General features: G+C 48.1%; 1 long non-coding RNA gene and 1 pseudogene across 3 annotated transcripts in view; both read left to right on the forward strand.

Moving 5' to 3' along the window:
- LOC110261395 lies at nucleotides 832-3366 on the forward strand (annotated as a pseudogene).
- The window catches only part of LOC102162217, a 62809-nt gene continuing 59271 nt past the window's right edge, over nucleotides 17857-21394 (forward strand). For all 3 annotated transcript variants that reach the window (XR_298643.3, XR_002345060.1, XR_001303759.2), the window contains exon 1: nucleotides 17857-18314. This is a non-coding gene — a long non-coding RNA (uncharacterized LOC102162217). The remainder of the gene's footprint in view (nucleotides 18315-21394) is intronic.

Consider the following 21394-nt stretch of genomic DNA (forward strand, 5'->3'; position numbering starts at 1 on the left):
TCCAAGCCTCGTCTGAGACCTACGCCATAGCTCACAGCAATGCCGGATCCTTAACCCACTGAGCAAGGCCAGGGATCGAACCTGCAACCTCATGGTTCTTAGTTGGATTAGTTAACCACTGAGACACGATGGGAACTCCAAGCCAGCTTTTCTTTTTCAGCAAACTTAGCTACTTCAGCTATGCTTGAGGACAAAGGAGTCAGCAAAGAAAGGAAGTCCACTAACTCTCAAGGGACTTTCCAAACTGAAGAGCTTCATGGATCCTCACTCGGAGCCTAGGAACTCTTAGTTTAGAAACATTTGTAACTGACTATAAATGTCTGGTAGACCAGGCCAGAGGAGCAGTTAGGAGAGCAGAGTGGTGCACAGCATGAGTCCTGGATTCATCCAGCATAAATTTCCCTCTTGCCTCCAGCTGTGAGAAGAAGGGCAAGGTGATTTTTCTCTAAGCTTCTGTGTCTACATCTGTAAATGGAGGATAACGGTGTACCTGCTTCATACGGGAATAATTTCCTTATTTAATCCTGAGGTGCTTAAGACAGTGTCAGGTATATGGTATCTGCCTAATAAACAGCTATTAATATTAGCATTAATAATTAATATCAATATCAGCAACAAATTAAGGGCTATAAGTTGGAATGCTAAAAGCAATTTTTAAACGTTACAGCTTAGGAATTCCCTGGTGGCTCAGTGGATTAAGAATCTGGTTCAGGTCACTGCTCTAGCGCAGGTTTGATTCTAGGCCCAGGAACTTCTGCATGCTGAGGGCATGGCCAAAAAGGAAAAGTTACCCTCCTCTCTTCTCTTCTCTGCCATCCTATGTGTGGTTGAATTAGTTCCTCGCCATGTCTTCTCACAAGACTTTCAGGATCAAGCAATTCCTGGCCAAGAAGCAAAAGCAGAATCATCCCATTCCCCAGTGGATTTGAATGAAAACCAGTAATAAAATCAGGTACAACTCAAAGAGAAGACATTGGAGAGGAACCAAGCTGGGTCTCAAAGGAGCCTCCCCAAATGAGGTGGTGCACGTATTTGTGCTGTGTGGGGCCACTTGCTTGCATTTCACTACAGCACAGCCGCTGTTGAGTACATCAGGAAATGGGTTCACTTTATGTTGTTGTTTCTCAGTAATAAGTATGTGAAGGTCTTTGCTGGAAAAAAAAAAAAAGTTACAGCCTAACATTGATAGAAAGAGGCAAAAAAAATTATAAAAAGTTAAGCATTAAATTAAAAAATAATAAATGTCAGTGTCAGTGTAAAGGAAACTAGATCAATGCAGTTCTACAGCACTTGGAGGCATCATATTGTATAATTCTTATGTAATTAATAATACCCTGATTCACTCAGGTAATGTTCAGGCAGGGAAGCAGTTGCACACTGTGTTAGAAGGCATATTTTCACTGAAACAAAGTTTGTAAACCAATAATAGCAAATAAATGAAACTTCCTTATTTGAAAATTTCCAGGGATTTACTCCAATGATGACCTGAAAAATTATTTACACACGGACATAATTGTTTTTGGAAAAATGCATTTGAATACATCATAATATCCTTACATATAAGCCAATGAAGTTGTCGCTCTCTCTCTCTCTTTTTTTTTTTTTTTTTTTTTTTTTTTTTAAGGTCTTTCTAGGGCCTCACCTGTGGCATATGGAGGTTCCCAGGTTGGGGATCCAATTGGAGCTGTTGCTGCCGGCCTATGCCACAGCCACAGCAACACCAGATCTGGGCCGCGTCTGTGACCTACATCGCAGCTCACAGCAACGCCAGATCCTTAACCCACTGAGCGAGGCCAGGGATCGAACCCACATCCTCACGGATACTAGTCAGGTTCATAACCCACTGAGCCACAACTGGAACCTCCAAGTCATCTCATGTTTTAAATATGTTGAATACAGAAACCTTAAAACTTTATACAGCTTCCAATGAAATGGGCAGAATGAATGGAAGTGGGTGGTGAATAAATATCTCAGGATGTGTGTAGAGATAGAACCGGTTAGAGGCAATGGGTTTTCAAGTACATTAAAAACACACACACTCATACACACGATCACATGACATTTATCTCAAGAAAACATTTTTATCAAATCACAAATTAGGGTCTATCAGATGAGTACAGACATCTTCAAGGGGGTAATGGGATAGAATATTTACATGATAGAACTTCCTTGTACCACATCCTTGCCTGGTGTGGCTCTTTCCCATTATCTGGGTGAACCGGGCTTCCAAGGGCCAAGCGGTCCCTCCTAATTGGGCTCTTGGGCTTATTTCTTGCTCTCTGGCCAAAAATTCTCTTCTGACCCCCAGGCAGGGCCCCTGTCGGGCTCTGTCAACCAAACAACCACAGCTCAGTTCTTTTGGGGCTGGTGGGGACACATCTCTCTCCTCTTCAAATCCCAGCTCCTGCAAAGAATTCTGTCCTCACAGGCTCTCCATAAACTTTGAATGGGACTGAATCAGCAGGGCTGAGAATTAGCGGCCTTCCCTCCCTTCCTGAGCCACCTGGGTTAGGGCCTCCCAGAGAGCCCTCACCTCGACACTGGCTGGCCCTGCAGACGGCCTTATCCTGTGCCCCGAGGAGAGGGGAACTAGGCTGGCAGCCTGCTTCCCCCTGTGGACGTGGGGCCTGGCACTGGGGAGCATCCAGCCAGGCTCTGTTCGAAGGCCACAGATCCAGCTGAGCACATGTGGATTGCCCTGAAGCAGCGTTTTCCCAAGGCTCAGCTGTGCTAATTATTCCTTCCCCTTCGGGTGCTAAAACCTTGGACTAGAAAATGAAATCAGGGAAGGGGTGTGGAAGGACAGAGGGGAAAGGAGCAGTTACAAGCAGAGCAAGGTCACCCATCTGTGGATGCTGTCCCCACTGCTTATCGGTGACGCCACCAGCCCCAAGGTCCCGTCTCCTCGTTAAAACAGTTGAATCACCTAAATGATAAAATTAACTAAATTCCGGCCTTCAGCCTTAGACACAACAGAGCTCGCCTTGATATTGAGGCGGCCCTATGGCGGGTGGCTCTGCTCCTCCCTGCAGCCTGAGAAGGAGAAGCTGGTGTGACGCCCCAGAACCGGCTGCCTCCTGCACAGCAGTCCGTCTGAGGGGCAGGCGATAAATTATCCCACCTGGACCGTCAGAAGTGAGTCTGCAAGGTTCTGTTTCCTGGGCAGGTGAGAGACAGAGCTGCCGGCTCCTGCTTTCTGACAGGCTTTTGACAATGCCTCGTCATTCCACACCTCTGCAGGGGACAGGGGGAGAGCTGGCCAGGCTCCTGGAAGCCAGGAAGCCAGGAAGCCAGGGTGCCTTGAAGACTGTGATCTGTGTACCCAGAGGAGACACCGAGAAATGCAGGGGCAAACTCTGCCCTTGACAGAGGGGCAGGGCTTGGAAGGGTAAAGTCCCGAAGATTCCAGGAGTCGTGTGATCCTGGGCAAGCCACTGAGTCTTAATTTCTCCAGCGGTGAAAGAGGAAGAGTGACCACTATGTCCTAGGATTTAAAGGTTCTAGCACCTGCTTGGCATATTGTGGTGCTTGATTAATGGTGGTGGTTCAATTATTCCTAAAAAATCCATTAGATAAATATTAATGCAACCACCAAAACCAAACCAAAAAGTTAAAGCAGGGGCAAGGCTGAGGTAGAGAGCTCTTCATATTTTTAGGGGATTCCCTGGTGGCTTAGTGGGTTAAGGATCCCACGCTGTCACTGTTGTGGCTCAGGTTGCTGCTGTAGCGTGGGTTCCATCCCTGGCCTGGGAACTTCGACATGCTGCGAGGAGCATGGCCAAAAAGAAGAAGAAGAAAAAAAAAAAAAAATGCCTTCAAATTTTCAAAAAACACAGAAGCATAATAAGTGCTATTATGTACTTTCCCTTTCCCTCTGCATCTTCGTTGACATGTAACTGACATACAACATTGTATAACTTTGAAGTGTGGAATGTGATGATCTGACAAATGTATATATGGTGAAATGATCACAATAGTTAATTGACATCTCCATCACCTCACATACATCACCTGTGTGTGTATGTGTGTGTGTGAGTATCTGGGTGGTGAGAACATCTAAGATCTACACTCTTAGCAACTCAGAGTATATAACACAGTATTGTTAATTAGAATCACTGTGGGGAGTTTCCGTCGTGGCGCAGTGGTTAATGAATCCGACTAAGAACCATGAGGTTGAGGGTTCAATCCCTGCCCTTGCTCAGTGGGTTAAGGATCCGACATTGCTGTGAGCTGTGGTGTAGGTCTCAGACGTGGCTTGGATCCCGCGTTGCTGTGGTTCTGGCATAGGCTGGCAGCTACAGCTCTGATTCAACCCCTAGCCTGGGAACCTCCATATGCCACAGGAGCGGCCCAAGAAATGGCAAAAAGACAAAAAAAAAAAAAAAAAAAGAATCACTGTGTCATGATTACATCTCCAGAACTCACTCAACTTAGGTACAAAGGGAAGTTTGTACCCTTTGACCAATGCCCCCACCCCCATAACCACCACTCTACTCTGTTTCTATAACCTTTTTATTTTTATTTTTTGTCTTTTAGGGCCAGTTACCAGGCTAGAGGTAGAATTGGAGCTGTAGCTGATCCCAGCTGCATCTGCGACCTACACCACAGCTCACAGCAATGCCAGATCCTTAACACACTGGGCAAGGCCAGGAATGGAACCTGTGTCCTCATGGATATTAGTCGGGTTTGTTACCGCCGAGCCACGATGAGAACTCCCAAACTTGACTTGATTAGATTCTGCACATAATTTATCCTTCTCTGTCTGACTTACTTCACTTAGTATAATGCCTTCAAGGCCCATCCATATTATTGCAGAAGGCAAGATTTATGAAATAAATAAATAAGAAAAAAACATTTTTCAATGTAATGATACACCTTGGAGATCACGTGAAATCAGTACCTGCAGATCGGCCTCGCTTTATTTAATCTTTTTCTTTTTTTCTTAATGGCCACATCTGTTCCCTGGCCAGGGACTGAATCAGAGACACCGCTGTGACCTGAATCACGGGTACAGCAACACTGGATCCTTTAACCTACTGCACTGGGTCAGGGATTAAACCCGTGTCTCCCCAGCCACTGGAGCTGTTACAGTTGGATCCTTAACCCACTGTGCCACAGTGGGAACTCCTGCTCATTCTTTTTAAAAAACGACAGCATGATAGTCTATTACATGAACCTCTATTGAGTGATGGGTGCATGTAATTTTTGCTATGTCTGACCTTGTCGCCATATTTCTTGAGGCACATACATCAGTATACCTGTAGCCTTGTACTTTCCAATGCCTTAATTAGCAACGTGGTTGCAAATATAGAAGGCAGACTCTGCTGAAAGGGAGAAATAGCATAATTAGTGGGCAGAATTCCATGTCTGTCTCCACTAGACTAGCATCTATATAGCCATATATATATGTGATAGCTATCTTTGCTATATTGAGTACCTACTATGTGCTAGATACTGTTGCAGGTATTTAGGATCTATCAGTGTATAAAACCAACCAACGTCCCTGCCTTCATGGAGGCAATGAACCAGCTGGGGAAGATCGATACCAATAAACATGATAAATAAGGAAGTGACACCATATGTTAGAAAGAAATAGTGCTGTGGAAAATGGGGGAAGTGGTAGATCTGGGTAAGGGGGATCTAGAGTCCAGGTGTGACCTTGAGTTTCATGATGTATTTTTATGATTTGAAGCACAGCACTTCATGACCAAAGATACTTCATTTGAATTGCACAGAACTCAAATGAATGGAAAGTTCTCTACTTGGCCAGGTCTACAGACTCTCACTATCCTAGCTACCCTCTGCTGGTAAAATGCCAGGATGCCAGTATTCCACTTAAAATGTGTCACCCACAGGGCGGGACAGGGCAGCTGTAATCTTGCAGATGGTGACATCATACTGTTGTCACAGATGAGAAACTCCTAGGGCAGTTGTTTTTTAGAAATACCTGTTAAGCCAAGTTCTCCTCATTCTGTTCCCCTTAAACTCATAGTCTTCAACTTTAATCTGGGACTTTTCTGAATCTTTTCCCTAATAGTTTCCTATTTTATAGTTTCCTATAGTAGTTTTAGTCCATGTTTCTATTCTGTACAGATGCTGAATCTCAATTCTTGTTTGGTTCTGGAAGCTTATCCCTCCCCACCCTTCGGCGCCCCAAACTGATGAGTCTGGCATTTATTCTAAGAGTTATAAATAGGGATCACTGAAGGGCTTTGAGTAGGGAAGTAGGGGGCAGGTTTGCCTTCCAGAAATATCACCCAAGGAGCAAGGGGGAGGATTGCTTAGAGGGATGCACAGTGCCAGGGAGGAAGGCCAGTTTCACTGTGGAGAGGAGAGTGGGTGAAAGTGGTGAGCGGTGGGGTAGAGAGAAGAGGGTGGGCGAGGCCAGGTAGGGGATGGGAGGAAAGTGCTGGGGCACTGCCTCTCCCCAGGGACTGGATGAAGCCTTTTACCAAAATTAAGACTATGGTGGAAGCACATTTTAGGAAGAGGTGGATAGGCTGGACTTTGGGTATGATGATGGTGAGAAGTCTGGACCAGATCCAAAAGCTGCTTTCTTCTGGGTCGGGGGGATGGGTCTGGCCTGGGGACTTAGATGTGGGAGTTATCAGCTTCTTAGGGGAACCAGGAAGGGTACGTGCATTAAAGCAGCGTTCAAGGGCTGCCATGTGAAAGAGAACGTAGATGCGCCCTGTGCAGTTCCTGAGGCCAAAGCTGACCCTGAGGATGGAAGACATAGGGATGTAGCTCTTAGGTCAACAACAGAAGTTTCTTTTTTCTTTTATTTATTTATTTTTACCACGTCCAGGGCATGCAGAAGTTCCCAGGCCAGAGGTTGAACCTGAGCCACAGCAGCAACCAGAGCCGCTGCAGTGACAATCCTGGGTCCTTGAGGGGCTGAGCCACAAGAGAACTCTGGGAAGAACTTTTTTTTTTTTGTCTTTTGTCTTTTAAGGCTGCACCCTTGTCCTCATCCTCATGGATGCTAGTTGGGTTTATTAACCACTGAGTCATGACGGGAACTCCTGGGAAGAACTTTCTAATCGGACAGTCACCCTCCTATTCCAGGTCATGGCTGACAACCACTTGGCACCAAGGGGGCAATGAGGGCAAGACTGCTTCCTGCTGGCAACGAGCTCATATGCTCCTGGGAGATTCTACAAGCGAGATGACCACTGAACGGACTGTGTGTCCATAAGGTGCTCAGAAGAAGCAAAGGTCAGCGTGAACTGGAAAGGAAAAAATGATGACACTCACTTGGATGGGTGATGAAGAGGTGATCCCCTAAGATCTGTGGAGTGGGCCAGGTGGGCAAAGGCTCTGAGAAGGCCTGGAAGGCAGGGCTGGGGGGACCAGCAGGTGGTCAGCTTACAGCCCAGTTGGGGCAGGCCACTCCTCTGCCTGGACTCCTCTCAAGGCTTCTGGTCTCCAGAGGAGCAAGCTGGGGTCAGGGATTAAGAGGCACAAACTACTATGCATAAAATAAATCAGATACAAGGATATATTGTACAGCCCAGAGAATATAGCCAATATTTTATAATCCGACTAGGAACCATGAGGTTGCGGGTTTGATCTCTGGCCTTGTTCAGTGGGTTAAAGGATCCGGCATTGCGGTGAGCTGTGGTGTAGGTTGCAGACACGGCTTGAATCTGGCGTGCTCCGCATGCCAAGGGTGTGGCCCTAAGAAGCAAAAAAATAAAAATAAAAAAAATCCACCCCCAAAGTCTTTCAACATATACACAGGTGCTTTGCTGGGAGGGCAAGACCTGATGTGGGGGCTCTGCAACTGCCTGTGGGGAAGTGATGGCGTGAGGAGGTGGTGGTGTGAGGGACTCCATCAGAACGTGGATGATAGGGATCCCTTGTGGCACGGTGGATTAAGGATCTATCTGGGTTGTCACTGCAGCAGCAGAGGCTGCTTGGGTGATATGGGTTCAATCCCTGGCCCAGGGACTTCCACATGCCGAGGGCATGGCCAAAAATAAGTAAATAAATAAAATAACATGGAAGAACTTTCCCTGAGATGGAGCAGCCACAGGCCCCATGCCCCCGCCTCGTGACTCTTCGCTTTGCCACCAAGATGAGGTTGGGACAAGGGAAGGTGTCAGGATGCATCTCCCAACCTTCATTCCTGTATCTCTGACCTGTGGGTCTCCCCTATCCTTTCAGAACGGAGGAACGTGTGGGCTTCTCCTCCAGGGAGCTCTGGGACATACCTGCAAAGGGTGCCCGCAGTCTCTGCAGGTCACAGAGCAGGGGCCCATCTGGTGGCCTCGGTTAAAAACCCATGCTGTTGTGATAACCCCCTCCTCTGCCTTGTAATGGTCATATCTGCACAGTGGATTGCAAGTTTTTTTGACGATGGGCACCAGGTCTTAAACTGGGATCTTCTCCCTGGCCTCATCAGAGTTTCAGGCACATGCGAGAAGCCTACTAAATACTTGTTGAAGTGAATTCCCACCTTAGCTGCAAGAACAACAGTTTCTTGTTAACTTAGAGAAACTGAGCTTCCCCCCGCCCCAAAGGAAATGAATATACCCCAAAGGGAGAAAAGGACAGGTTTGCCACGGAAAACAACACGCCTCAGGTGGGGGCGTGCTTCTGCTCTGCCCTTCCAGATGCAGGCAACCTAGGAGGAAATATAGGGTGAAACAGATCTATGACAAGGTGATCTTTTTACATTTTTTTTTTCTTTTGCCCCAACCCTGAGCTGTGCACTTGAACAATCCTGGTTTCCGGAGAGCAGGCTACTGTAATGATAATCCAGGAAGTAAATTGCCCTTTGAAAAGCAAGGAAGAAACCAATCGACTAAGTATTTATTTATATTTAATGCTTCAGGGCTTCTGTTTTCAGCTTTGAAGAGTTCCTGGCAAATGCTCCTTGAAGTCATTAATCCTGGGGGCAAATCTAAATGTCTCCCGGGCTGCTCCCAATCCCCGGAGCCTGGCATCCTCTGTTTATAACCAGTAGGCTTTCCAGAAAGACAGGAACGTGGGGAGGGAGGGGCTCGTGGCAGAGAGGGACAGAAGAGGGAGCAGATCTACTCTGAGTCTGTGCTGGAGTCTTTGGTCGGAATGCCTTCTCCAGGACGGATTGCTATGGTCTTTTCACACGGGGCTGACCTGCCCACAGCCTTCGTTTGCCCTGAAGTGGGCCACTGGCCCTTTGACTCTCTACCCCTGTCTGCCTCTGGCTCCTGTCTGGGGATTTCTGCTGAGTGGCAGCAGCTCTGGCCCAGCTCAGGGTGACTGGCTTCAAGAGCACCCCCTCCCTTCCTTTCTTTCTTTCTTTTCTTTCTTTCTTTCTTTCTTTCTTTCTTTCTTTCTTTCTTTCTTTCTTTCTTTCTTTCTTTCTTTCTTTCTTTCTTTCTTTCTTTTTTTGGAGTGTGTAAGCAATCTTTGCTCATGATAGAAAAATTAAAAACAATGGAGTTCCCATTGTGGCTCAGCAGTAATGATCCTGACTAATACCCATGATGATGTGGGTTTAATCCCTGGCCTCGCTCAGTGGGTTAAGGATCTGGTGTTGCCGTGAGCTGTGGTGTAGGTCACAGACGCGGCTTGGATCCCGTGTTGCTGTGGCTGTGGCATAGACTGGCAGCTGCAGCTCTGATTCAACCCCTAGCCTGGGAACTTTCATATGCCACAGGTGCGGCCTTAAAAAGCAAAAAACAAAAACAAAAAACTTTCAAATGAGCAGAAAGGAAAGAAATCCTAAACATTATTCTCTCAATGATAATCATGCTTCCCACATCTTATTTATTTGTATATACACCTAGACCTATGAGCAAAAATATATTATTTATGCATAATATTTTATAGCCTGTTTCCCTTTAATAATATTTTATTATAGTTCAGTAAATATATACCGAGACCTTTTTTTTTTTTCCTGGAGTGGAACCCTCACCACAGCAGCAACCGGAGCCACTGCAGTGACAATGCCAGCACCTTAACCCACTGAGTCACAAGGGAACTCCCTGAGAGTTGTTTTTAAAGGCTGCATTGCTTATCACTGAATGGCTGTATCAAAATATATTTAACTAGTTCCCCTAGTTGGTGATTTAATGGCTACATTTGTTTGCTGGGGCTACTGTAACAAAGCAGTGGAGACTGGGGACTTTAACAGCAGGGTTTGTGTCCTCATGGTTCTGGAGGCTGGAAGTTCCAAATGAGGGTGTCAGCAGGGTTGTCTTTTACTGAGGCCTCTCCCTATGTCCTCCCACGTTCATCCCTCTGTAACTGACTGTGTCCAAATCTTCTTGTAAGGACACTAGTCCTACTGGATTAGGGCCTACTCTAAGGACCTCACTTTAACTTAACTACTTCTTTAAAAGAAACCCCTCTCCGGAGTTCCCGTCAGTGGCTCAGTTGTTAATGAATCTGACTAGGAACCATGAGGTTGCGGGTTTGATCCCTGGCCTGGCTCAGTGGGTTAGGGATCCGGCGTTGCCATGAGCTGTGGTGTAGGTCGCAGACAACGCTTGGATCCCTCATTGCTGTGGCTGTGGTGTAGGCCGGAGGCTACAGCTCCGATTAGACCCCTAGGCTGGGAACCTCCATAAGCCACAGGAAGGGCTCAAGAAAAGGCAAAAAGACAAAAAAAAAAAAAGAAACAACAAAAAAACCCTCTCCAAATACAGTCGCACTTTGAGATACTGAAGGATACAACTGCAATATATGAATTTTGAGGGACACCCTTTAGCCATTCAATAATAGCTACTACTATTATTATTATTTTTTCTTTTTAGGGCTACGTGTGCGGCCTATGGAGGTTCCCAGGCTAGGGATCAAATAAGCACTGTAGCTGCTGGCCTACGCCACAGTCATAGCAAAACAGGATCTAAGCCAAATCTGTGACCTACACCACAGCTCACAGCAATGCTGAATCCTTAACCCACTTAGCGAGGCCAGGGATTGAACCCACATTCTCATGGATACTAGTTGGGCTGGTTACCACTGAGCCTCAACAGGAATTCCTATTATTATTTTCTAATGGCTACTATTTTTAGAAGACTTACTATGGGCCAAGAGCTGTGCTGATTGCTTTACATGTGTCATCTCAATTAATCCCTTAACAACCCTAAGGTGTAGGTACTCTTGTTACCTCCATTTCGCAGATAATGAAACCGTGGCACAGAGAGGTTCAGTAACTTTCCTGAAGGTCACACAGCTAGTAAGGCATGGAGTCGCATTCAAGTCAGCCAGTTCAGTTGAGTCTGTACTTTTAGACATTGTGATACCCTGATAAATTATCATCTTATAAATTACCCTGATAAATTATCATCTTGTAAATTTACTATTACTTCCTGAACTTTTATTTGATTCCCTAGCATAACATATCAGGATGAATGTGTTGGAGAATTTTCAGCACTTTTAACACAAAATTACCCTCCTCAGATCTTGTCCTATTTACATTTCCAGCAGCAGAGCTCAAGAGGGGCTGCGAAGGCAAATCTTTGTTGTTGGGTTCAGATCACCTGTGAGGGCAGTGGGCTGGGTATGTGCTTGTGTGTGTGCATGCACGTGCTGAGCTACTGAGCCTCCTTATGAACTTTAAAAAAAAAATCATTTGTGCTTGTTTTGTCCTACCTAAGACTTTTTTGCCCAACTCAAGGTCACAAAGATTTTCTCCTGTGTTTCTTTTTTTTCTTTTAGAGCTGCAAGTGGAGCATATGGAAGTTCCCAGGCTAAGAGTTGAATTGGAACTATAGCTGCTGGCTTACACCACAGCCACAGCAATGCCAGATCCTTAACCCACGGAGCAGGGCCAGGGATCAAACCTCATGGATACTAGTCAGATTCGTTTCCACTGAGCCACGACAGGAACCCCCTCTGCTGTGTTTTCTTTTAGAGGTTTCGCAGATTTATCCTTTATGCTTAGGCTCATGATCGTTTTAGAGTTCGTTTTTTTATAAGATGCGAGGTAAGGGTTGAGGGTTTTTTTGGCTATGACTATTCAACTGTTTCAGCTCTTTTGTTGAAACATGGAAGTGTCTTGTGACTCCTGATACTTGATAAATCAATAAAGAATGTGAATTATTTCTGCTGGAGCCAAGAGGGGATGAGACCTGTAGGCAGCTGCTGAGAGGCACCAGCTCCATAGAAGTCCGCTGAGCTCAGCATCCTTCCTCTCGATAAACACTCAGGCATAACCTGAAGGATGCTGAGAGGGAGGACACCCACTTGGAATGTCTTTTGTGGCTTGCTAATGATGGCACCTGAGAGCCAGCAGCATGGGGGATCCAGTGATGGCATCAGCGCTGAGTGAGAGAGCTATATTGGCACCCTGAGTGGCATGTCCGCACCCCACCAGTGCCCTTTCCAAGCTCCCGGAGTCACATGCAAATCTGCCTCTCCCTTGTTCAGATGGAGACTCTGAGGCTGAGAGAGGCCAAGGCACTTGTTCAAGGTCACGCCACAAGTGAGTCCCATGGGCCCTGATTTGGTTTCCTGCTGATTGAACATCCAGCTGCCTCCAGGCCCTCCACCAACAGGATCTCAGCTCCTCGAATTTGCTGTGTCTTCTCCCTCCCGCCCTTCACACCCTCCCTACTTCCAGCTGCTCTTGGTCCTGAGTCACCTCCTTGGTGATGTTTTATTACCAACCACCCCACCACCCAAATAGGAAACCAGGAAGCTGCCTGACATGCCCTCTCCCCACTGCTGCCCCCTTCCTGCACCAGATCAGCACCAAGCTGAACAGCATCCTTCTTCTCGACCCCTCTTAACAGAATGCCTTCCTCTTTGTCCCCTCTTGGAGCTCCCTGGGTTCAGAAAGTCACCCTCTCTCATCTGGAGTTCCCATTGTGGCTCAGTGGTTAACAAATATGACTAGGAACCATGAGGTTGCAGGTTCGATCCCTGGCCTTGCTCAGTGGGTTAAGGATCCGGCGTTGCCGTGAGCTGTGGTGTAGGTTGCAGATGCGGCTCAGATCCCATGTTGCTGTGGCTATGGTGTAGGCTGGCGGCTACAGCTCCAATTGGACCCCTAGCCTGGGAACCTCCATATGCCTTGGGAGCGGCCCAAGAAATGGCAAAAAGACAAATAAATAAATAAATAAATAAAGTCACCCTCTCTCATCTGGACCTTTGAACTGTCCTCTCAGCTGGCCTACCTTCTCCCCAGTTTGAAACTAAACCTATTGCCTGTACCATTGCCAAAGCGATCTTTCCAGAATGTGGACGTGATGAGGTCCCTTCTCAGCTTAGAACTCTCCCATGGCTCCATGTTGCCTCCCTGATAAAGATCAGATGCTCCAGCCTGGCACCCTGGTCCTGGCATCAGCTTGGGCTACACGCCCCCTTGCCCCTTGTACTTTAGCAATAAAGGTCTCTTATTATCCGTCTGCTTCTCCTGTATGACAGCAATCTCACCGTAACAATGTGTTTACACACCTGTCTTCCTCACTGGACTGCGAAGGCCTTGAGGGCAGGGGCCGTATTTGCCTGTTGAAGCACCTCGCACGGGGCCGGCGCTAAAGTCATTACAGTCACTCACTTGATCAACATTTGTTTCATGCCCACCATCCTATGGCGGATTTATAGCAACTATTAGAATGTCTTGTTGTCCTTTTGCCAGAGTTGCCTTTTTTTTGGCCACCCAGAGACATATGGAGTTCCTGGGCCAGGGATCATATTCGAGCCGCAGTTACAACCTATGCCACAGCTGCAGCAAGCCGGATCCTTAACCCACTGTGGTGGGCTGGGGATTGAACCTGCAACCTGGTGCTGCAGAGATGATGCTGATCCTGTTGTGCCACAGCGGGAACCCCTCTCTTAATCATTTTTGAGGCATTCCTGTCGTGGCTCAGTGGAAATGAATCTGACTAGCATCCATGAGGATACAGGTTTGAGCCCTGGCCTCGCTCAGTGGGTTGAAGATCTGATATTGCAGTGGCTGTGGTGTGGGCCTGCAGCTACAGCTCCAATTCAACCCCTAGCCTGGGAACCTCCATATGCCATGTGTGTGGCCCTAAAAATACAATAATAATAATAATAGTAATAATAATAATAATAATAATTTTCAACCACAGATCAGGATGCCCATACTTTAGGAGAGTCCTGAGTCCTGACCACCCTAGGTCTATTTCCACAGTGGAGAAGGGTTGTCAATTAAAATGCCAACATCTGAACCTCTTCAGTGAGAATAATCCTCTTTCATGCTCAACTGATCATTTCACTCTCTGGAAAATGTGGTAGATTGAGTGACCAAGCTCTGGGGAGTCTTTCTGACAAAGCTTGGTTGGGTCTTTCAGGCTGCTGTGGGAGGAGGCTGAAGAGATGGATGATGAACAACTAGCCTGTCCCAAACAGAATTCCTTAATTTCCTACCATCTCTCCACCCCATCCAGGCTGCTCCTGGGTACCTGACGTCAGAAAATGGCATCATGGGGATGGCCAGTCTCCTCCCTGGCTTTCCTCCCTCACACCTGATGTTCCAAGCCTCTTGGAACTTTTTTAGTTCACCCCTAACCTTGTCATAGCTTCCTGCTTTTGCATGTGTCATGCAATGTGCCTGTGGCCTGTAATGAGCTTCCATGTTACTTCTGGCTTGGGCCGCTCTGCATATATCTTTAGGGTGTGTATGTGTTTGTGTGTGCAAGTGTTTTTACCCTCTTTTTAATTAATTAATTTTTTTTTTTAGGTCCGCGCCTGTGGCATATGGAGGTTCCCAGGCTAGGGGTCGAATCGGAGCTACAGCTGCCAGCCTACACCACAGCCACAGCAATGCAGGATCCGAGCCATGTCTGTGACCTACACCACAGCTCACGGCAATGCCAGATCCTTAACCCACCGAGCGAGGCAAGGGGTTGAACCCACATTCTCATGGATACTAGTTGGGTTCATTACTGCTGAGCCATGAAGGGAACCCCCTACATTTTTGTTTTTATTATTTCTTTCTTTCTTTAGGCTGCTCCACAGGCATATGGAATTTCCGGGCCACAGATCAGATCTGAGCCACAGTTGCAAACTAAGCTGTAAACTGGGTCAAAACCAGATCCTTAAACCACTGGACCAGGCTGGAGATCCAACCTGTGTCCCAGCACTCCCAAGAGGCCACTGATCCCATTGCGCCCCAGCAGGAACTCTGTTTTTACCCTCTTGGTCCTGCTCATATGTCTCCTCATCCATGGAATTTTCCCAGCTCCTCCTGGAAGAATCAATCCCTAGTCTCTCTTTTCTGGGACGGCTCCATGGTTGGGATTCTCTGTCTTTACGTTTCTCTGCATAAACTGTGGGTCTCCAAAGCACAGGGATTGTGTTCTTTTTTGTGATAGACAGCCCCTCCCCCCACCTCCCAGCACAGTTAGTGTTAAAGCCACTCCCTCCATCCCTCCGTTTCCTCATTCATTCACTCAATCAGCCACCACTCTGCTGGTATCTGGTTTCCAGACCAACCTCCCAGACCTCCCACCCGTTCAGGGACTTCGAAGACTACACTCCTTCCTGGGGGCTGGCCAAGGCTAAAGTCTGAGCTCCTCCCTTGTTTGCCATCAATGCCCCTGAATTCTTTTCCAAACTCCTCCTTGTCCCATTTCCTTCCTTGAAATGCCATTGTCTCTTCTTTCAGAGAATCTCCCTGATGTGCTCTGAGGGCCAGGCTTTTTTTTTTTTTTTTTTTAAGGGTCTCAGCTATGGCATATGGAGGTTTCCAGGTTAGGGGTCAAATTGGAGCTATAGCTGCCAGCGTACACCACAGCCACAGCAACACGGGATCCGAGCCGCATTTGGGACCTACACCACAATTCACGGCAACGCGGGATTCTTAACCCACTGAGCGAGGCCAGGGATTGAACCTGCATCCTCATGGATGCCAGTCAGATTTGCTTCAGCTGAGCCATGACAGGAGATCCAAGGGCCGGCCTTTTGGAGATGGATCACTGAAATTTTCACAAGTGAACTTCCCCATGGTGTCCAAGGCTGGGGTTTCCCCATCTCATGGGTGTATCTTTTTGTTTGTTTGTTTGTTTTTTCAGCAATGTCTCTCTTCTCAAAAATGGATAGGAGTTCCTGCATGGCTCAGTGGTTAATGAATTCAACTGACATCCATGAGGAGGCAGGTTCGAACCCTGGCCTTGCTCAGTGGGTTAAGGATCTGGCATTGCCATGAGCAATGGTGTAGGTCACAGACACAACTCAGATCTGGCATTGCTGTGGCTGTGGTGGAAGCCTGTGGCTACAGCTCCGATTCATATGCTGCGGGCGAGGCCCTAAAAAGACAAAAGACACACACACACAAAAAAGGATAACTAGTCATCTGAAGAGTGAGAAAGTCTATGTAGAGGTTAAGTCTGGGGTAGAATGAGGCTGATTTGAGAACCAGGAGAAAAGGAGATTCTGAGGCCAGCAGGAGGGGAGGGCAGGAGTAGGGAGAGTCCAGGGGCTGCTCCGAGGGCACAGGGGATTTGTTGCAGCAGGTCGATGCCACCCTTCCCATGTCCCCAATCCTGTTCACCGCCCAGCCCAGACCTCAGGACAAGGTCACCACCATCCCCTCCCCCCCTTGCCGCAATCTTCCACATCTGTCACCCACCTGTCACCATTCTGCCTTTGGTTCTTTGAAATATGTCTAAGATCGGTCCTTTCTTTTTGTTTTCTTCTTCTTCTTCTTTTTTTTTTTTTTTGGTCTTTTTGTCTTTTCTAGGGCCTATCCTGCGGCATATGGAGGTTCCCAGGCTAGGGGTCTAATCAGAGCTGTAGCCGCCGGCCTATGCCAGAGCCACAGCAACGTGGGAACCGAGCCATGTCTGCCACCTGCACCACAGTTCATGGCAATGCCAGATCCTTAACCCACTGAGTGAGGCCAGGGATCGAACCTGCAACCTCATGGTTCCTAGTCGGATTCGTTAACTACTGCGCCATGACGGGAACTCTGATCGGCCCTTTCTTTTCCAGCCTAATATCTTTCCAGCCCCGAGGCTGATCTCTCTCTGATTGGTTCTGCCTCTGGCCGAGTCCAGTCCTCCAAATACACCCCTCCTGGGCTAGAGAAATCTTAGCACCTCTGGGACTTTTGGGGTGTGCTTCCTTCCCACGCCACACACTGGGCACCTACGCCATCCTGGAGGAAGCCCATCACTGCAGCTTCTGGAACTGTCTCAAGCAGCCACCCCCTCAGCTGCTTCCCCTGCTGCCCAAGACCCTGCTCTTCTCCATGCACCTGCATCCTACCTCCCGCCCATGAGCCTCTCCAAGCCACCCTCCTCTCTCCTCCTTCGCTGGCATATGGAACATGCCTGCCATTGCTGTGGATTGTCGACATCCTTCTCTTGGTTAGAACTGTATTGTTTCAGGGAGTTCCTGCTGTGGCCCAGTGGGATTGGTGTCCTCTCTGAAGTGGTGGGACACAGGTTTGATCCCCAGCCCAGCACAGTGGGTTAAGGATCTGGCTTGCTGCAGTTGCGGTGTAGATCACAACTATGGCTGGGGACCTCCATATGCCATGAGGTGGCCAAAAAAGAAAAAAAAAAAAAAAAAAGAGAGAGAGAGAGAGAGAGAGAATTGTATTGTTTCAACCAAAAGCCTTTGCAAAATTCACAGTGCCGTGTGATCTGTAACATCAATTGCAAAGACCCAAATGGAACGATGTTAAAGCAAATTTAGCATGAGGTGGTTTCAGATGATTCTGCGGTGGTTAGTTTTGTGCCCCGACGTGCCTGCAGTGGCTGGAGGGGCATTGAGTCTCCCACAGTGAGACTCAGGGCCGGGCTCAGGGGGGCCACTTGCTGAACACATCTTAATTGATTTATTGATTTATTCATTCTGCCTTCAACAAATATTTATTTACTGCCTGCAGAGAACTCCCAAGTAGACTTAATTCTCTGCCCAAACTGCTCTGAAATTCAACGAAAGCCACCCAGCGCCTGCCTGAAAGGACTCTGACAAATGGCAGCAGCTGGAGAACAGGTTCGGCTGCCTCCAGCTCCCCTGGGCAGCGCCAGGACCTGCGGGCTGTGGGTGCGGAAAGCACACTAGCTGCGTGCTGTTTGCTCAGCCATAACCTTCCTGAAGCACATGTCTGTTGGTGAGAACTCGGCCTGAAAAAGTCAACAGAAGGCTTCTGGCTGCTTCTCAGGCTGCTGATCCCTTAATGCAGATCCAGAACTTCCTGTCCTCGGTGTAGCGATTTCACAGCACAGGGCGTCCTGGCTGGGCCTCCCCCACCCGCAGGCCTGCGGTCACGGCTCGTGCTGGTTGTCTGGCCTTCCTCGAGGGAGGGCTCTTGGAAACATATTTCTAGAAGGTGGCCTCCTCCAGCTCCTGCCCTTCCCCACCTGGCTGCAGCATCCTGGGGCTCAGGCCAGAAGCCACACGTGAGTGAGGAAGCGGGCAAGTGGACTCTGAGGGCCACAGGGGGGCTTCGGAGGCAAAGGAAGGGACGAGTGGGAATGTTTATTGGCAACAGAAATGAGCACGTATCTCTGGTTCACATGGAAAGGCTTGGTCAATGATTACATATTTTTATTATTTCCTTGGTAAAAATTCTCTTAAAAAAAAAAAAAAAGAAAGAAAAAAACAGAGCCAGAGAGACAGGAAGCTTGGTGTTTCCCTGGATTCTAGGCTCTGTTCAGAGTGTTTTTTGCAGCCATGTTCATCCATTTGAACTCTCTGACTTCTGAGCTGGGCTCAGGGCAGGGAAATCCGCTGGGAGGCCTGAGGCTGGCAGACCTTGGCCTGGAAGAGGGTCTGAGCCGAGCCGGAGGGAGGTGGCAGCCCAGCAAGGTAATTCTCCCAGCCTCCAGATGACAAAGGTTGCATTTACACCTGGCCAGGAGGTTTAATTATCTACCATTTCCAAACACAGCAGGCTAACAACCGGCTGGGCTGAAAATCATAAATTAAAAAAAAAAAAAAGTCACCAACAAGAGGCAGTATAAGAGGAAGAAGGGAAGAAGTGGGTCAGTGTCTTTGCTGGAGGGGCCCCTGGGTGGGGGGCCCCCCGGGGTGAGAGGCCCTGGGGGAAGGCTCTGGCTTGGGGGGGCATAGGTGGGGCCAATGGGGTGGGGCATGGGTAGGGGCTGTGGGTGGGGATCCTTGGTGAGGGCCCTGGCAGAGGGGGCATGTGGGGCGTGTGGGAGGGTGTGGGGGGGTGGTTGGGTAGGAGGGCTGAGGATGGGGGCCTTGGCTGGTAGCCCCTGGGTGAGGAGCCATGGGTGGGGGGCCCATGTGAAGGCCCAGGGCCAGAGGCTGAGCCAGTGCTCTGCAGACAAGCACGAGTGGCCAAGAGCCCCAAGGGAGAAGGGCTACCCACCCCACAGGCTTTCTCCCTGTGGCTTGAGATCTTCCTTTGGAGGCTTGCAGAGGGTGCTGGGCCGTGTCGCTGGCTCTCCCATGCCCTTGCCTTCTCATTTGAGGAAGGCCAGCTGTCTTTTGGTCACCAGATCGGGCAGGCTGTCATAAGGTTGCCCACTCCCCACCTAGTGCCAAACCTCAGTTCCACCGCTCACCCATGGCTTTGGGCAGAGAACTTCAGCTCCCCAAACCTCAGTTTCCCCAGCTGTGAAATATGGATGGTAACTGTGCCCGCCTCACAGGGTATTGCCAGGGTGAAATGAAATAATCTGGGTGGTTACTTCTTGGAACCGTGCAGTTCGGGGGACCAGGGGTCAACAGTAGCTGTCGATGGACAGTGGCTGAGCTTAATGTGTGTGAACCAAAACCAAGATGAATTTCCAGGTGGGAGGGACTTAGAGGTGGTGTGCCCGTTGGGTGTGGTGACACGTTTATCTTTCAGGCTTTGCTTCGAGCACTGCACTGAGAGTGAGTCATAGATCCTCACCGATGAATAGGATCTTCATAATAAAGTTTTTATTTCGGATGAAAGATCAACCTTTTCGGTGATCAGCAGTAAATATTACTGAATGTCTGCCCTATCCATGACACTTGGGGCCATGCAGGGGACGTGGCAGAATTGGAACCAGGCCCTCCTCCCTCAATAAATTTACCATCTTGATAGGGGACAAGACATACATGTAAATAGATAACTAACAACTCAAGATAACATATGTCAAATGCCAAAAGAGTTGTCCGGTAGACAAACGTATTTGTGTCTTATCTTCCACTTTACTCCATGAAGACAGAAACCACATCTGTCTTGTTCACCACGACATTCCCTCTGCCCACATGTGCATTATCGCTAAGATGTACTGAACATTTCCTATGGCCCAGACAACTTTCTAAGCTCTTTCTAGGCATTAACTCCACTAGGCTTACAATACAGGCTATAATGGAGATACTAGCAACAGCCCATTTTCAAGATAAATAAAATGAGGGCGTTCTCATTGTGGCTTTGGTGCCTTACGAACCCAACTAGTATTCATGAGGATGCGGGTTCGATCCCTGTCCTCGCTTAGTGGGTTAAGGATCCAGCATTGCTGTGAGCTGTGGTATAGGTCACAGATGCAGCTCTGATCTGGTGTTGCTGTGGCTGTGGCGTAGGTCAGAGCTGATTTTGCCCCTAGCCTGAGAACTTCCCTCTGCCATGGGTACGGCCCTAAAATAAAAAAGATGAAGAAAATGAGGCACAGACAAATGGAAAACTTGCTTTTGCAATGTCAGACGCAGAGGAGACTGCTGCTCTCTCCTTGAGCCTAGCCTGTGCCTGGCACAGGAGATGGGAAAATGCATTTATAGTGGGCCCCCAAACATCCAGACACTGTGCTGGGCTCTCTAGTTGAATTACCTCACTTCATCTTCACAAAACTTCCAGCAGGAGGATCTTGTGCTGTTCACGTGAGGGAGGAAGAGGGTCAGGGAAGCCAAGGTCATGCCCAAGTTAAGGACTGGCAAGAGGCAGTGCCTGAGTTATTCCTGCACCAAGGGACTGCCTTGGACCAGGACAAATGTTTGGAGTTCAGACAACGGGGGTGATGAAGAAAGTCTCCAAGAAGGAGTGTATGGATTCTCCAGAAAGAAGCAGATTCAGATCAGCAGGGAATATGAGAGAGAATGGAAATGGGGTGGCAAGGCTACACAGAGGGCTTGTCGGGGGCTTGAGCCAGCATGGGTCCTCAGGGAATGATATATGCAAGGCCTGGGACCTTGAGAAAGGTAGATCAGGGACAGACTATAAAAGGACTTGAGTGCCAGGCAAAGGAGGGGAGATCCTGAAGGACCAGACTGCAGAAATAAGCTGGCCACATTTTGAGGGCTTAATGTTTCTGGATTTTTAGCCAGGTCCAAACATTTGATAAGCCTGGCATGGTCTTCAATTTCTTCAAGCTATAGTTATATTGAGTTACACAACATCTTTAATCAAGGCCACTGGAAAATTACACAGAACATTTGTTTCATATGGCGTGGGAAAATTTTCAAGCCTGGCAGAAAAATGCCAGTGTCCTCCCTCCCTCCCTCCTCCCCTCTCTGCTTTTTGTACTTTTGTTTGTTTGTTTGT

The sequence above is a fragment of the Sus scrofa genome, chromosome 6 (assembly GCF_000003025.6).
Source record: "Sus scrofa isolate TJ Tabasco breed Duroc chromosome 6, Sscrofa11.1, whole genome shotgun sequence".
In the NCBI taxonomy this organism is placed as follows: domain Eukaryota; kingdom Metazoa; phylum Chordata; class Mammalia; order Artiodactyla; family Suidae; genus Sus; species Sus scrofa.